This window comes from Osmia lignaria, chromosome 16 (assembly GCF_051020975.1).
Source record: "Osmia lignaria lignaria isolate PbOS001 chromosome 16, iyOsmLign1, whole genome shotgun sequence".
NCBI lineage: Eukaryota > Metazoa > Arthropoda > Insecta > Hymenoptera > Megachilidae > Osmia > Osmia lignaria.
This window is the reverse complement of record NC_135047.1, coordinates 6,205,420-6,222,442: the sequence shown is the minus strand read 5'-3', so window position 1 is coordinate 6,222,442 and position 17,023 is coordinate 6,205,420. Positions and strand designations below refer to the sequence as shown.

The 17,023-nt window shown below is 42.0% G+C and overlaps 1 protein-coding gene across 9 annotated transcripts in view; it reads right to left on the bottom strand.

Moving 5' to 3' along the window:
- The window catches only part of Hr3 (nuclear hormone receptor 3 ROR-beta), a 108,666-nt gene that overhangs the window by 68,285 nt on the left and 23,358 nt on the right, over positions 1 to 17,023 (bottom strand). The window contains exon 1 of one of the 9 annotated variants that reach the window (XM_076692917.1): positions 7,726 to 7,747. The exons of the other annotated variants lie outside the window; for them this stretch is intronic. The gene's annotated coding sequence lies outside the window, so the exon portion shown is untranslated. Of the gene's footprint in view, positions 1 to 7,725; positions 7,748 to 17,023 lie in introns of those variants that run through there. 9 annotated transcript variants of the gene reach the window in all.

Here is a 17,023-nt window from a genome sequence, read left to right as displayed (position 1 = left end):
TACCCTCCGAAAAAAGAATCCACAGGAACAATCGCAACCCTTTCAAAGACCGAGGGAGACCTCCCAATTTCCAGGAACAGAAAGCCCTCGGTGCAGCAGCTTACTCATTAACCAGCCAAGAATAGTCAAAAGAAGAGAAAAAGTTAAGAGAAAAGAAAAGGAGAAGAAGGGAAAGATGATCGAGAAGAAGTGTGGTGGTTGGCAAAGGCTGGATCGAGGATGCAAAGAAGAGCTCACTTTCCTTCTTCTCTTTCGAGAGAACAAGCTTGATGGTGTGCCACGTTGAAGAGGCAAAGAAGAAGCGAGGAGAGACGAGAGGAGCCAGCAACTAAACGAAGCGATCGATATGTATGTATGTATGTACGCGTTATGCATATAGGCACGATCGATGCGGGCTTAGGTGCTATGAGAATGAGCGATATATAGGTACGTAGGTAGGTAGGTAGGTAGGTAGGTAGGTAGGTTGGTAGACCATTGAAAGCGTGCAGGGATGTACCGTTAGCCGCGTCACCCGCCGATATATGACTGTGCCTATTGAAATTCCTGTCGTCACCCGAAAACGAGCAGCTCCGCTGCTGGAATTGCCGGCGAAAGATCGCGCAATCGTTCGATGCCGTGAAAGCGTCACGAAGTCATGGATTTTTCACGAAAATTTTATTACACATCAGTGGTTGAAGCCTCCGTGGACGTCGATCGAAGCGTAAGAAATCGATACCGCCTTTCGATTATCATTATCTATCGCAACATTTTTATGAATTCCATCAGCCGAGAGTGAATTATAGATAGGTTCGAATAGGTACGATTCTTACGCTTCGCCAATTAACACATTCTTCAGGTGTCACGAGCGCAGAACAATACCACCATCCAGGATCCGACAAAAATATATTTCATACCCTCGCAAGCGGCGCGATCGTTTTCGCGATGGACACGCGTAATCGGCTTGCTCGTGAAAGCGGTCGAAACCGATGACTTCATCGCGAATTTTTGGGAACGATAATATCCCGCCATCGTCGTGTACTGTTAAGCTGTCTCTCATTGTACGGATCGATCCTCGATCGAAACGGTCGAATCGTTTATTTTTAAGTAAAAGCCCCGTACGAGCGAATAAAAATAATCGCGTTCGAGTGGAGCCGGTTGCTATTTACCTGTCCTCGGGTGGAACTAAGGTGGACCAATCCAAAGGATTTTCCCCCATATTGGTGACCATAAACGAAAGTCTCGCGGCTGGCCGGCACCTTGTTGCCGCTCTAAAATTCATTGCCATTTGCAGACAGCCGTACCTGTTCGGGCGAAATGAATCGAGACATTGTCGTAGGCAGCTTTCTCGTGGACAGGCAGGTTCATTGCACCGTTTCGGCACCGTTACGACGCGCGAGGTGAAATTTACAACGAGCACGCTCGTAAATTAAGTTACGACGAATACAGAATCGACCATGGTAACAGCTTCTCCGTTGACGTTTACGAGACTCGCTCGATTCTTGTACGAAAACATCAAGGATCTTTGACCTGTTCCTTTTGCGATTCATTTTTCTCAACTATTTTTCTCTATTATCGTTTAAGTTTCTTTTTTTTTTTTTTCAACTTATAGTGTCTTTGATCCTCGAGAGACGATTTCTCTGACCTCGTCGCCCGTTTCATTGCGTGATTCGGCAACTCGAAGAATTTTAATATGCTTTACGCGAAACTTGTACTTCGCGCATAACAAGTTTTCACGTGGGCAAAAATTGAATGCAAACATCTAATATTGAATGCGTTGCACTCGTAATACTGATAGTAATAACATAGTCAACACATGGATATTATCGATCGAAAGTATGAAATCAATTGGTAGGGTGCTGCCTGTTATGACGTGAGACAGGGTAGATTAAATCAATGACAATTAGTCAATACCAACGTTCCATGATTCTAAGTATCACCTTGTGGCTACTATCGTGTGATCTGTATTCGATTTGTATTAAAAAAGTGCCATTGTTTTGCAATCGGTAATGTACAACACCGAGCATGGTAGATTTCCCTAGCGAAAATGGCACCCTAGAGGAAAAGTAAGGATAGGAGGAGAAGCTTCGCACCTTTGAGTTTGACTTTCAAAAAATCTAAAAAGAATCTAACGTAGACTCTACAATTTTCCTATTTTAAAAATTTTAAAAATGGCTAGATACTTCCCCTTAACTAAAAGATAGACATCTTTGCACCCAAATGTACATACGAAATAACGAAAAACAATATCACCAAATTTTGATAAAACGATCCTCCTGCGCTTTCACCGAACCTTGGCCTTTGACCAATGGTCCGTATCCTTTCCAGGAGATTTAATAATTTTTCATACGCGTTGTTTCACCATTTCAATAGTAAATAACGAAAACGATTTCGCGCGAGTCGCGGGCAGATTCGAGTCGTCCATCCCTTCGAGTTCCTGTTCGCATCGAGGCGGGAGAGTCGACGAAAATGGGAAAGAAAAGCGCGCAAGAGAGAGAAAGAAGGGAGAGTGAAGAGAGAGACAGAGAGGAAGAGAAAGGGAGTATATATTTAGTCGAGTTGGACCGATGCCAAGCTCATCAACGAAAATGAAATCTGGGTCTCTCTCTTTCTTTCCCTTTTCCTCCCACTCGCTCTTTGTCCGTCTCTTTCTCTGGCCGCCGTTTCAGCCTCTGGTCTCGCGGAGATCGTCGCCAATGCTAAAACGTCGTCCACTCGATATATGCACGCGACCTGTACCAGCCCGAGAATTCGACTGTTGCCCTTCCCTCGTCCACCTTTCTCTCTTTCCGTGCTTTTCCTCCCCGCTGAAACGCAGATTTCCGCCGCGATGAAGGCGGCACAAAGCGGAAAGCACGCGGCTCGTTCCATTTTAAGGGCGGCTCCGAGCTCGGAACAGAGGGACTGGAACGGGGTAGAAACGTTTTTCAAATTTCGGTGGTGGATAAAAGGTGCCTCGTATCTCTTCTCTTCTCTATTTTTTTTTTTTTTTTTTTTTGGCTCACTGGATGCTTCTTTGACAACACGAAACAAGACGCTGAAAGCTTTTCGTCCACGAATTGTTGCGATAAATCTCGCAACCGAATTTCATCACGATTAATTCTATTTGTTTCTCGATATTAAGAAAAATGACCGCCTGTGTGGTCCATCGTAATATGTCAGTCGTTTTACGAGCATTACGAGCAAGACATTATTTCGTACAATCGCATTGCAGCCATGTGTCGATGTGCAATTAGACAGCGTGTAATTATCCTGTAATCGGTTCTTTCACGTTCAGTCGCCTGAATAAAACGTACCGACTAATTACATAAGCGTATCACGTAACAGAAGGCTCTCTTTTGCAAAGATACGTGCACCGATTTGTCTTGAAAAAGGGAAAACGTAGGATTAGTTAGCCTCCTTTTTGCTCGGCATAAAATATTATAGGAGGAGCTTTCTACCTAATCCAGACACTCCTACACTTCCTCCAACCTAAGTCGTTCATGACTGTACCATTGATTTAACGATTATCAAACTCGGTCATCGACCTTTTGACGAAAGATTTCTCTATTCACGGTTTCCATTCCTCATAAGGCGTCGTCGTTAACTCGCCATAGGGCATCGGTGTGCCTCTCCGTAAAGACTTCGAGGCGTTCACAAGCTCGCGAAAGTATCAAAATCGAACGACGCGAACACGTGGGTCGTTTGAAACATTGGTTTTCGCGTGTTGCGCAACCAATGGACTCGGATCGACGCGGACCAACGAGGGTTCGGCGAGTGGTCAAAGCGAGGAGGGCAGCTCGCAATGAAAAGGATGACTGTCGAAGAAGAGAAAGAGGAGAGAAAAAAAAACATGGAGATAAAAAGGGGGCAACGTTGGGTCCGGGCCCGGAAACGATTCGGCAGCCGCAGGCGGGGAAAGTGACGACCAACATGACAGATGGTTTTCTCCCTTCTCTGATCACCAGCACCGTTTTCGACCGCCATCGGCGAACCCGCGGGTGGCTATCCTATGCAGATCGATCCCTCTGTTGCTGTTCTACGTGTTGTAATTTACTTCGCGATAGTCGGCTACAAGCTGTACTATTTAATAACATCAAGTAGCCGAGCATTTCTCTTTGGACCGTGAATACCCTGGTAGGCAAACTGAATAAATTCTTTCGCACGCTCGTACGAGAGGTTTACACGCAGCTAGCATAAATCTAATATGAAGTTTAAAATATTTTCAAACGTAGGAATGTTAGAAGAGAACTGTTGAGTTGAAGAAAAAGTTCGGTATGTTTGAGTTAAGAAAGTTTTGAAAAATTAATGACTCCGTCATATCGGTCAAGATGGATTATATTTTCCGTAATGCTAACTGCAGCTCAGTGTCAGTTTATCCTTGAATTTTTTATGGTAGTAGTTGAAAAACCGGCAATACCATTTGTCAAAAGGACAGCTCTGATAATCTTAATTATGAGGTAGTGAGCGCTAAACGTCAGAAAAATGAACACACGGGCAAGCTGAAAGCCTTTATCAGATATTAATGCAAAGGGTATGACGTTTCACTCGATACCTCAACACGAAATATTTTCACCGAAGACTAATTATACGTTCTAACAAAACTGCAAGTGCAATTCATCGCATTGTTTCCCCTCTATGCACTTTAAACAAAGTTATATCAATTTTTCACTTAATCATACCATCATCAACGTTCCATTTAAAAACAGTAAAATTTATGCGATACACAAGTGAAACCGATGTCTCGTTTGTTCGTCCATTGAAATTCCATCGATTTTTTCCCCGTCAAGTCTTTAAGTGCATCAACCCTCTCTCGCAGCCGAATTTGTTTACCTACGAAATTTGAATGAATCGATACGGCTCGATATCGAATCCAAACATCCCGGGATTTGTTACCGAATTCGAGTGTATCGATTCTCTTCGACGTGGAACGGTTTCGACGGTCCTCGATACCGAACACGACCATTAGAATTCTGTTTGCCGTAAAACTCGAATAAATCAATAATTCTTTTGGTCATCGAGCTTCGCGACTAAGGGAATGCAAATGGAAATATCTATCTCCGGCTGATTTTTACGCCAGCTGCTATTTCCTTCGATCCCGATCCATTTCCTTTCTATTTTTACACCGTTCAACTCGGTTGTGATCTTGCCCCTTGCACGCTCGTTTCACAATGCGTTTCCCCGATCGCGATTTATGATAATGCAGCCTTTCTTGGATTGACTTCTTACTATACGCCAGCGACGTTGCTCGAGCTAATTATGCCGATCACGGTTAATAACGTAAGGTGCCCTCGTTGCGTAAAATATTTAGCTCGCTAAAGTGCAACTGCGCGATTATTTTTTTTTTCTCTCCACCTCTCTCCCTTCATTTTTTGCCGTTGAAAAACTGCTCGATGGAGCTCCGGGCTACGCCTCGAGTTCACGTTGACAACGTAACATTTGCGATACGTACGCGATTCCCGCGACCAGCCATAATGTAGAACGTTCTAATTGAGCTATTCAGAATTGTGCACGCGTCTACGTGATCGTTACGACAAACGTTCCGTAAATAGAAGTGGAATTCTATAAAGAGAACTGTTTTCACGCATTCCATTCAACCCTCGGTTACATTGGCGTAACTGCGAAGAGGAGAGGGTGGGTCTAGCACCCTCAAAATGGGGTCTTAAAAACAAATATGCTTTTGGGTGAAAATTGTAATATGCAAATATTAGATGAAATTACCTACCAACACTAGACACTTGAAAATTTTAGTAAAATTTGAGGATCTGGCCCACCCTGAATAAAAATGCTTGTTACGCCAATTTACAGGGTATTTAATTCGTCAATTGTCAACGCGTTTTTTTTTTAGTTTATTACGATCTAAGATAGCGGAGAGAATGATTTTTTATCCGCGGGCTTTATATGGCACGATGGTTGCGCAAATCTTTAATACGGCTACGAGCTGTTGCATTTTATCGTTGACCGATCTTTCTTCGCGCGTCGCTTTTATGCCTGCCGGCTAAGCCCCGAGTGTACAACCGCAAACTTGATGCCAGTAATTTAGTGTAAGTTACAATTGACAACGTAATGCGTTTGATTTGTGTATACGGTCCCGTCATAACGCACCAGACTGGCGATTGTAAAATAAAAAATTGCGTTGATTTATCGCGATCGATCAGCACCGATCTCTTTTATTGCCCGCTCCGATGCACGATAGGATACTCAAAACCTTAACGCTCCTCCATTATGAAACGTTTTAAATGCTGTCATAACGATAATACGATAATTGTCAAGATGTAATTAAAAACCGCAATAACACGAATGAAATCAAGAAATTTCTTGGTAATTTTTCTACTTTCATTTTCTCGATTCCCTCCGTCGGAAAGAAAGAGTGGACGAGTTTTAATTAACGTTTTTACAAGCATCGCAAAAAGTAATTCCGTGGTGGAACGATTAAGCGGTCGGAAGGAGGGCCAAGTTCAAATTAGACTGAACATTTTCGAACGATCGGTAGCCGTCGTTGGTTCTTAATGAACGAGCGTGGCTAATTGCAGCCACGGAAAATAAGCAGCGTTTTCAGCGAACAATTTGAGAGTGCATTATGTAATAGTTTAATGATTCGCGAACACGAACCCGTCGCGTTCGCGAGCGCAAAGAACACAGCCGGTTCTTGCGAGTTCGCGAGGTGGAGGGGAAATCATTGATACCGACGCGAAGAGGAAAATTTATCCTCGTCCTCGAGTAACGTCCCCGAGGACAGTGAGAGTGCACTGTGCATTGGTTGCGTGCACGGTTCGCTTGCAATACGCGTCGAATAAATCGACGCAAAATTTCATGTCCCTTCGACCGGCATCGAGTGTTTCGAGTCATACAAACAGCTTACCTCTTTTCGCGCCAAATCTACACCTTTTGTTACCGTTCTGTGATTTTTGGCTCCGAACCTGTGCGATTTTTATCACGAATGTTTTCTGCTTTTCCTCTCTCGTCACGTAAGATGTCGCGGACTTTATACTCGGATTTCGTAACTTGCACGATGTATGCGTGTTTGGATTGCGTTCCATTTTCTTTTTTCTTCTTTTTCCAAGCTGTCGCTGGCTTCTTGTTCGTATGCTGCCAATTTAACTGACTTGGATGTCTTCATTTCACATTTCTTTGTAATTTTCTATCGTGTTACATTTTAGATAATAATTAGGTCATCGAACCTCGTATTCTGCAACGGATACTTCAGAAACCATGTCACGAATACGTTCCACCGGCTGTCAAAGTGTTAATATTCGCGAATTCCCGAGAATACAGTGTTATATACGTTCAGACCTTACAATATCGTAAAACCATAAAGGTTTCGCAAGTTTTGCGCGATTTCGATTTACATTTCGCAACGGCCCCTTGTCAGTTTTCGCGAGTGCACCGTTCGTTGCGACACCGGTGCCCGTGTGTCACGATTACAACGAGATTTTCACAGCTAGAGAAAAATTGTATATTTTCCATTGGATTCCGACGTTTAATGAGATCGGGCTTAACGTTTAGATTCAAAACAACTCCCGGGATCGCAATCCCGGTGTTTTGCTACTCTGTTCAAAGCGTTAGGAAAGTTACGTAGTTGTGAAATAAATTCGTGACCCGACTACCGAACGGGTTTCGATCACAAGTAACAGCCTGTTTATCCGCTCCGCTGAATTATACATTTTTCACTGTGTGGGCTACGATGCAAAGCAACGATGACACTACGCGATTCTTAGAAGAAGAAACTTTAACGAGATGTATCGGTGCTGATTCCGTGAAGGTACTCACCAAAATCATGTTTGCGTACTGCGTTATCGTGCGACACGGTAGGAAGACTTACCTGAAACAATAATTAGAAACATTGTTATTCGAAGAAAAATTATTACTATCAGATAAATAAATTAGCAGGACATCGATTGACTTGAGAAATACGAAAATATATAGTGCACTTGAGTTAACTCGAACTAATTATCAGCTGTACTATAAATTTTCTCAATAATTGCTGATACGAAAGGTTAAATAGAGAAATCGACGTCCCACTGTGCCCATCTCTCCGATCAGTCAAACAAAAAAATTGACTCGTAAGAATACACGTGTTCATTATACAAATCATTCCCATTAAAACGTTGTTTTCTCGTCGAAACGTTCCTTTCATTGCTGTTCCCGTTCGCGTGAAGAAAAGACTTGGTCGCACGTCGCAAATACAGCTTTGAGCTATTATTACGCGCTCATTTACAACCCCCCCACCCTTCACGTCGGGCAAAGAACAAAACGGAAGCTCGGTCTTTTACAAGAAAAAGGTAGCTCAAGTTGGAGGCAAGCGAAGCCAAGCCGAGTCAAGCTAAGCCAAGCCAAGCCGCGTCGAGCCGTGAGCCGTTCTCGTCTCGGTTGATGTGAAACCGAGTTTTTTTAAAAGGCAACGTCATGCAACTATCAACGTGCATCGCGAGGCCTTCTCGTTTCTTTGCGTTTGTTCGGCTGGCCGAGAGACCGTGCACGCTCCTAACGTAAGGAACGATTGTTGTCGGCAATAAGGCCTGTCGCAATCGGAAGTTTCGTCTTGCAACCGCCGCTCGGCCGTTTCGCTTCGGTACGCCGCGAGAGCCAACAATCTTGCTCCAACGATTCACCGGAATCGACCTGAGAGACCCATCTCCACGAACATCTCTGAAAATCTTCCTAAGAATACTTTTCAGAACGACCGGAGCCCCTTCGGATCGATCAAGAAACGATTTATCAGTCTTAAGTCACTGATAACAAAATTTCCTTGAACCCTTCGTTACATAAGGTTAATTAGAATATGAAATTTATCAGATAATTATTTTATCAATTGGTTTATTTCGAGCTTCGTATCGCGTACGTTTGTACGATCGACTTCGAGGGGTAGTTCATAGATAACAGAATGATTAATGAAACCGGCATCAAAGATGATCATTTTTGCATGAGAGATTGAAAGAATTTATGGGCGAGCAGAATGGAAACGGAAAGGAGCTAAATGCGGACAGTCCGTTACGCTTTTAATAAAAATCGTTAAACTCAAAATAGGCGTGCTCGATACGAGTTTAATCGGACTTTGCCCTGATTTATAAGCCAATGGAAAATAGGTCTCGGATCGTTAACCAGTCGGGAGTCCTTGAGCGTATAAGGCGTTTTATGCTGTGAGTATACGACCGAGGGAAAGTCGCAACGATTAGTTTACAATCTACCAGACACAACAGTCTTCAGCTAGTAACATCCAAACACGTTAGAATCAATAAAAAGAAAAAAAAATGATTTATGCTTCGTTTTCACACTCCATCGATTGTATGAATACCTCATTTCACGTTTTAATTAAATGCTGATGAAACCGGTTACGTTGCTAATGATGCGATAGAATAATTTTTCAATATAATCTTAAACGTAATAATGATTATAGAAAATCTCAAATTTTTTGCTTGATATCAAACCCCTCGCAACAGTACGGAAACAAGAAGATAAGAAATCATTTAAAAATCATGAAGTACATTGTTGGAAGAATGGCGCGAATTTTGAATTTTGAATGAGAGCCCGCCATTCGGTATTCATCGAATAGGAAGAGCCAACACAAAATGGTTGATCGCAGCGCCACGGGGGGGACACCTTAGTCGGTAAAGTTGAACATTGACGATAACCTCGCGAAAGTTATCAACTGGTCCGGTCGATACAAACGGCCGTTTTCCAAACGTCAGCCAGCGTCATAAGATTGGTCCAAAGCTGATGTCGGCGTCGGCAGCGTCATCTGACGTGGTAGCATCGGTAGCATCGTGACGACCGGCCTTGCAAGGCTGCAGGCCATCGAACTCTTGGCCTACTGCCGCGCCACGTAATACGTGTATACGATGCGCGAGAACGAGGATAACCGGCATGGCGAGAAGGAAAAAGGACGTGGGATCCGGTGGGAGAGCTCTAACTCTGAAAACCTGGAAGAGGGGTTCAGCAAGAACCCAGTGCCGTACGACAGAGGTGTCCGACCACTCGAGGTACTCCGGCCACTCTAGACTCGAGTGGAGGAAATTTCGTTTTAGCGGATCAACTCGAGTGTGCAATTATTTGAACGACACTCCTGATAAATTTGAAAAAACTCTATGTACCCTGGGAAACGGGTCTGAGAAATTTGAATATCTCGAAAGAGCTGAAAGATTTAACTGCCTTCACTGTACCAATACGTGTGTGAAGATCATCAGAGATGTTGGAAATAGAAACGATCGATAATTTATGAATACACGTTTTCTTTTTATAGTATTCGATAAAGGAAACGCGTAAAACGTAGTATAAAGATTTCAGAAGAATTTTTTATAGGTACAGGATTTATGAATATTTGATGCGCCTCTACACTGTTCCTTAAGATTTGATAACTCACAAAAGTTGGATAAAAAATTCTGTGACACTTTAAGTTTTATTTATGCTATGAAGATTACAATGGAAATACTAGATTATATAGTCTCTAACACAATATTATTATTCTGATGCCCCTGGGTCATTCGCACCCTCTATGCACCCTCTAACGTCACAATAAAACGAAGGGTTGTGGAGATGTAATTTAGTAGACGAGGGGGATGATTGTAACATCACTTATAAAATAAAATAAATAAAACACTTCTAAATCCTAGGCAATCTAATAGCTATGTCTGGATCTACTGCAGCATTGCCACAGTGAAAACATACATCTGTGGTCAGACACTACTGCGAACTAAATAATCACCCTATTACGTGGTGCAACTAATGCACCACGTGTGCAATGAAAATGCAAAACGCAGCCTTTCCCGCAATTATTTGCTGTTCGCGAATGTTCTACGTCATTCAGCTGAGTGGCATTCCTGTGACGCGTATAAAAAAGCTTTCAGTCAAAGAGGAGATCCGTTCTATAAATGGGGAAGCGGGTACGGTATGTTGGAAAGGGGAGGAAGTGGTGACGTCGTCACGAGGAATTTCATCATATAGCTAGAATGCAAGGTATCAGTCGGTTTTAAGAGCACCACGGGAGGCCAAACCGTGCCACGGTCGCACTTCGAAGCGGGGCTTCGCTGTCGGACGCACTTTTACCCTACATCGTACTATAAGCTCGTTAACGAGACGAATCTCGCGGGCAAACCTGACGCTTCTAAGGAGGAATTAAATTGCCGAGGTGCAAGTTACCTTCTCCCCATGGAAACTTCCACCCCTCTGTCGTCATTAACATTTCAACGCTGGCTACAGCATTCATGATTTTAATTTTTAATCTTTCACGTTATTATCTTCGTTTATTAATTACAGTTTGAAAATTAGTAATTTTTATAGCGGAGAGTAAAATTATAGAAGTCATAAATTTTACGAAATGCCCTATAACAGCATTTCTAGGAGATTTTGTTATCTTTACAGCAAAGAGGATTCAATTTGTAGAAGAATTCTTTTTATGGAGCAATACTGACGAAGGCGTCCCTCAGTCGTAAAAAGAGGGGTCAAGTTACCTGGGGAACGAATCACGCTATCCCCTTGGAAATTTCTACCCTCTGACTTTGATGTTTTATTCACTCACGCATTAAGATTTCTTTTTATAATGACAGACGACTTGGTACTTTTATTTTAAAATGTTAGAAATTTTTTTTTATAATAAAAAAAATTGCGTTATCAGATTATGAATCAGATTTCTTTGGAACAGTTAAATAATCACGCGAATGCTATATGTATGAAATTCTACTAGGGATAACGCCACTCGATTAAATGTAACCAGGCTGTAAACAAGCCTGATACACGAAAGTGCACTCTATTTCGATAGAATTTCCTCTTCTTCCATCTGTTTATGTCTATTTACTAAGCTACACTTGAATTGCTCAATGTTCCTGCTTATCCGGCTGTTTGATACGTCCCGAAGGAAATGGCGAGAAGCTACCGAACTAACCCTCGCAATAAAATACCGTGGAAACGTTCCATCGTTGTCGGATATCGATTAGAGGAATTCTTTCGTAGTTCAACCCTTAGCCATTAAACCGTACCATCTCTTATCATTCAGACTACGATTTTGAAAAAAAGGAACCCTCTCACGAATTTGCATCGCTTTGTGCTGAAATTTTAATAAACCAATAAGCTACACAAATAATTAGATTTTCTGTTCTGCAATTGAATACTGAAGAACCTTGCAAACGATATCAAACAATGGAAATTAAAATACACCAGATTTTTATTGAATGTTAATCATCCGCAGAGCACGAGTACCTCTTAAAGTACTAATTATTTTATTTCTGCAAAGAATTGAAGATAGATAAATTGATTTTCTTTATGTGGTGGAATATAGAAGAGTAAAATTATTCTGAAAAAAATTAATTGCATCGTTGAGCAGTTGAAAAGCAACGAATCCTACGAAGTACTTCAATGATTTATTCAAATATAATAATGTATATTTCTTGTTATTGTTATATTATTACATAACTCAAAGGACTACCCATATTAAAATATAGATAAATCATTTTTCCCCCATATTAATAACGACGAAATATTTAGAAAAGCTTTTAATTTAATACACAAGTGAAATTTAAGTGAAATGTCTCAACTTTCTTGCAATAGAAAAAAAAACTTGAAGGCAACTTTTGAAAAATGAAAATTTCTTCTGGAATTCAACGACGCAGTATGCCAGAGGAGGGATAATTTTCTCGTAGGTTTTAGCACGATGTAAAAGATGCCAGAAATTGATAAACGAATAAACATCGACGGAATATATAACATGCATTTGCTCCGCGTGCCGGGCACAAACGTTTAATGGCAAAGTGCCTGACCTGGTAACCCTCAGACCCAAGCAGATGTACTTGCGTGATTAATGCCCGGACACGTTACTCCCAAGTCTCCATTCTCCAGAAAAATGGTGCACAAGAAACACGCGTATGATATAATTGTAACGTAATCTGTGAAAGCATTAATCAATACGAGAATGGGGTAATTCATCAGCCTTCGACGAGCAAAGACTCTGTTCGATGAAAATAAATCATAATTCGTAATTCGTAAAAGAAACAGAGTCCGATGTGCATACATAGATTATACGTTTCTTTGTAGAAATAAAATTTCAACGGAGTGTTAATATTCTTATCGAAGAATTTCGCGAAAAGAAGCTTACCGTTCGTCGCAATTTATTTTCACGGCAACAGTACAAAGCTGCGCACGAGCGATTACAAAAATTCGCAAGGAACTGAAATTTCTTTTAATCTTCGGTATGAAAACTATTACTCGGTCACGTTTATCGACCAAGCGTTAATAACGTTAAACCGCACAAATTGATGTTAATTTGAGCTTCGAAGCGGTGTAGCTTCAAACGCGAAGACTATAAATCACAGCCTTCCCTTTCTTTCAGCAACGAGGATATTTAAAAATCTGTGCTACCTTGATTGATTCGCCTAAATTTGAAGGGAAAACTTTTTAATTTAGAAAATAAAAACGATGGTATCCTAAGTAATTTTTCAGTAGCACCAAAATACATGATAAGAACGTTTGAATAATAAAGAACCGTGGTTTATTTCTTCTGAAATTATTCGCTCTACATTTGAAACCTTTGATTCAATTATTCACGACGTCTATTAAAAACAATTGAAGCACGCAATTTCCCTGCAGATATGCGCCAAAAAGTGTGCGAGTCAGAAAAACATGAACCCAGGTTTATCGCATATCAACGGTATGTGCAGTGCACGTGCGGTAAATAGCAAACTGGCTGACCTGGTAACCTGTAGATCCGCGAGATGTGTTTTGCGATCCCGGTATGATGCATGCACAGGTAGTCCAACGACACAGAAACGCTGACAATAAAGATAAAGCTGCGCAAATGTCGACAAAACCTTAACCTGCGACAACAGAGAGCCTTAAATAGTTGACGTGTCGCCGATATCAATAATCATCGGACCGTGTCGATGAACTACGAGGTTCGTTAATTACTCGCCGGGACAGATGAAAATGAATTGCTCATTAAACGATAGTCGAACGCGATATCGCGGTTGGCGAACAAGAACGACGGGAGTTGAAATTGTTAATCCGGGAACAAAGAACAAATGAGAAAATAAATATTCCCTCGGTGAAAATAAAAAAAGGAAAAAAACACAACGGATATCGTTTCGACTTCCGTCAAAACACGGATGAAAATAATTCATCGAGATAGAATAGCGGGAGAAAAAAGAAATATTTTGCACGGAAACGTCTCTGGTTTCCGGACGGTAGGATCCTCGAAAATTTGTTTGCCAGCGATATGGAAAAAACGGGTGAATCCTGGATTGAAAAACAGCAAAGGGTTGAATGTTTTTAAAAATTCACAGAGACGAATGGTTACCGATGGAATGTACGCGCGCTAAAAATTAACGAGCCTGCGAAACGATCGTTAAAAGAACGGTACAAGCTGCTAACAAGATATACGTGCATAGATTTGGCGTTAAGCAAATATTATTTTCACGACGCGACGCGTCCGTGAATAGAGAGAAGAAAAAAAACCCTCGATGGATGGTTAATGAACGTATTATGCACGTATTGCCTCGTAAATTTTCCCATGGTACCGGACACGAGCTGTAAACTGCAAAATGCCTGGCCTCCTAACCTCTAGACCCGGGAGATGTGTCTGAGAGAGAGATCGTGTTCGCGTGAACACCGATTCCTTTGAAGGCTTCCTTTTCCGTTATGCGTAATACGCGTGCATGACGACGCGTCTCACAGCCTTAACGAAACGATTAAAACGGCTCTTTTCACCCGCTAAAGCAGCAATGTAAATGTAAAGCTTGGATCTTTCCGTCTAAGTAGTCTAATTCTTTATCAACCCTTTCGCTGAAAATTGCATCCGTCCATCACGCGATATTCTACTTGAAAGGGTGTCAATTTTTGTCATACCTACTGTTAGCCCATGGTACCAAATGTTTAATAACGTTAACTGTCACGGTGGAAAGATAATAATACGAACAGTTAAAAAATAACATGGTTAACTGTGATTCTATCACCCGCTCTTGGTGACCCACACCTTCGTCGCAACCGGTTCCATTATCTTCCAAAGGGTTTCAACGCGTTCGCGATGAAATGACCAACCCATTATGATAAGAAACTTGTCGCCGTGCTACCGCAATACAGTTAAGTAATATTTCGTGTTAGCGATTGGATTGACTCCTTGATAAACGGCGATTAATTTTTGATCACGCGCTAATTATCGACTGCCACTCGGTAGCATTTTTCGATAAAACGTATCCCATCCAACATATGCTTAATTATAATGCAATTATCTATCTCTCTTCCATTTGAAAAATCATGATGATTGATTTGTACTACTTCTGAATTCGTTTTTATGCAATGCTCCGAGTAGTCGGCGACGTTTATTCGTGTCGTGTAACAATGAATCGAGTTAATGTAAACGGAACTGGAGGATCTGGCGGGAATGGTACGGGAACGCGTACGATCCATTGCGGATCCCGTCTAGGCCCGAGGGATCGTCGATTTTTCCACGATTCGTCGAATTCACCCCGCTTCGTCCCGGTTGCACGTTTTCCCTTCCAGTCGGACGCGCCGCGCGCTTCAAAAGCGAACGAATGGTGAGACAGCAGCACGTGGTGGGTACTCGCGGATCACCGAAGTAACGGTGTCCGGTAACCGCGTCAGAGCCGGTGCTAGCGGTACTCGAAAGCGTTCCGTTACTCGACCGACAGATCCGCTAACGCGACTCGCGCGCTCCTTCTTTCTCCTTCTTTGCCTTGCCTGGTTCGCTCCGGCCGTGCCGCGCCACGCCGGATCGCGCCGTGGGATGAGAAGCGTGCACGAAAAGCGGCGGCATATCGGGCCGCTCCGTCTCGGTGTACAACCCGCGAGACGAGTAATGGCCCTTCATTACGCGAACGACGCGACCAGCTCGTCGAATCGACCTCGAACCAACGTTTCTTGTTCGCTAATTCAACTTTGATTTATCATCCCTTTCCTCCTCGCCGAGGACGAACCTCGAGTACAGAGTTGAATCAACCGAACAGGATCCTCTGATGTCTTTCGACCGATCCTCTATGTCCAAAATTTTGTATCATTTAAGACAGGATTCGAATGTGAATAAAATTTTTCCTAATTAGCTTGTTTATATTTATTTGAGGCCAAAATTACCCATACTCAAAGAGACAGAAAGATGCTGATTTTCAGAGTGAACCTAATTGTAAGTTGCCTAAGGCAGCTCAGAATGTTTGATCGTAGATGATCGAAGCTCTAGGAAGATTGACTTCGACGATCGATATGGTAATAGTGGATTCTGATCGTTCCTGATTTCAGCGAGGAGTGGCTATGCTGCGTGAATTGCATCGGTTATTCGAGTGAAAGACCTAACTGCCATTCCATCGTTATCGGTTATCGTGAAACAGTTTACGTTAAGATGGTATCCGATATAGACAAGTCTCAGACAGGTTTTATTTTTTTATATAGTTTCCAGTTGAACATTATTTTATTATAGTGTTTTATTTATGTTAACACGTTAGCCGTCGCGTCGGTTACGGTTGACTGACACTACGAATGTAATTTAATTAAATAATTAGTATCTAAAAGAAAAGAGAAAGATAATTTTGAATGATCGATGTGTTAAAAATATTTCCTCTTTTACGTTCTGTTTAATCAATTTGATCTAAAAGCACGGTTAATTTGCATGTATAATATCGGACGGTAAAAATCAATTTGCAAATTGAATGCAAATGTCCGATTAACCTTATGAAACAGGTGAACAGGTGCAAATGTTTAATTACGAATTCGGGAAATTGAATATCTTCCGTCAAATTTTACATTGACAAGAGCAAGAGAAACAGAGATATCTAACCGCAGAGATATCTTTTCACTCGTTGAAATCGATTACATCGCGACCAGTCTACCAGGTCGAAATTAATTTCGTTAATTAAAGCGCGACGCGGTGTCGCACGAGTCGAAAAGCATCCCCCTGAACGCATTATACGTCCAACATTGATCCGTTTTAGCAGGATGTAATGGCCCTTCGTTACAGCTACACAACGTGACCCCAACCAGGGAAAAAGAGAAGAATAACCCCGACCGTCGCCTTTCATTCGTTAAGCCCGTTGAAGTTCTAACTTCATCAAGCTTTTCTTCTCCAAGAGAGCTTACT